This window comes from Microtus ochrogaster, chromosome 8, assembly GCF_000317375.1.
Source record: "Microtus ochrogaster isolate Prairie Vole_2 chromosome 8, MicOch1.0, whole genome shotgun sequence".
NCBI classification, from domain to species: domain Eukaryota; kingdom Metazoa; phylum Chordata; class Mammalia; order Rodentia; family Cricetidae; genus Microtus; species Microtus ochrogaster.
The window spans coordinates 40400000-40401602 of NC_022015.1; positions in this window are offsets into that span (position 1 = coordinate 40400000).

The following is a 1603-nucleotide window of genomic DNA, read 5'->3' on the forward strand; positions in this document are numbered from 1 at the left end:
GTTTGGAGACCAGAAGATAACTGTAGGAGTTGGCTCTCTCCTTCCAACATGTGGGGCCCAGGCATCAGACTCATCCAGGCTTGGCTGCAAGTTCTGACTGACATATTGAGCCATTGCATTGGTCCACACTCACCCTCACTCACTTTAACGGATGAAGCAGGGGCTCAGCAGTTAAGGACAGGGATTGTTCTTGCAGAGGATCCCAGGTTGGGTCCTAGCACCCACATCTGACATCTCGCAGCTCACAACTGACTGTAATTGCAGCTCTGAGGGAATCTATCATCCTCTTCTGGACTCCACAGGCACCTGCATGCTACCCACAAATTCACACAAACATGTACTCTGTCTCGGACTGGACAGTGGTAGTCAGGCCTTTAATCCCAGCACTCAGGAGGCAAAGGCAGGTGGATCTCTGAGTTCGAGGCCAGCCCGGTTTACAGAGTGAGTTCCAGGACAGTCTGGGCTACAGAAAAACCCTGTCTCAAAAACATACAGAAAACAAAACAAAATCTGTCTCAAAAAGAATAAATAAAATAAACAATTCTCTGACTGAAGCTCTATGATTAACCAGTAGCAAAACAAAACAAAACAAAAACAAAAAAACATAGCTCTCGGGTTCTTGTCTTTTATGTTTCCCATAAAAAGAATTAGGACTGGGAAAGTCATTCCAGATCTGGGCAGAAATCTTCAAATGAGTCTGGGAACATTATTTCACACCAGACATCAGGAAGCTTTCAGGCTTCTGGAATAATGCCAGCGGGGCTGAAGAACCAACCTGAAGAGGGCTTCGCTGGCCAACAGGAACAATTTCAACTTTATTATCAACTAAAGCACAATACATAGTTTGAACATGTGTATTCGTTAGATTTATTTCTTATTTATTTAGTGGTGGGGGAGGATGCCTGCCCAGGCATGTGGAGGTTCTGCTATGGGGTTTCTGGGGTTGAAATTTTAGCCCTAGAGAGATGGAGGGAGGAGGATCAGAAGTCCAAGGCAGTGCTCACCATGGATTTAGTGGCCATTGTTCTGCTTCATCTGAATGAATGTGGAGTGTACCTACATCTAGGGCCCACCCAGAAACAAAGACTGCCTCCTATATCCCGAGTCCCGCACTGGAGTAGTCCTCAGCCCTTTGAGGGAACACCATAATCTTTGGGCTTCTGTGTTTAGCACATGGCAGTGACTTCTCTACTGCTTTCCAAGAGAAAACTACCCAAACAGCTAATGCTTCATTTTCTATTCCACGCTTCTCTGCCTTTGGGTTTTCCTTTCTCCTCGCTCTCAAACTCCATTCCTTTGAGAACTGCACGTGTGGCCTGTGAGATGGCTCAGCGGGTGAAGGCTTGCCGCACACACCCAGCGGCCTACCGTGCATCCCTAGAATCCACACAGCTATGGGAGGAGAAGCTGGCTCCACAGAGCTGGCCTCTGACCTGTACGCGCACATATGGCATAGGCACTCAGTAATAATCAGGTGTAAATAGGTAGATAAGTAAGTAAGTAAGTACTGTGTGCTGCTTGTGTGCTGGTGTGTGCTGCTTGTGTGCTGGTGTGTACTGCTTGTGTGCTGCTTGTGTGCTGGTGTGTGCTGTTTGTGTGCTGG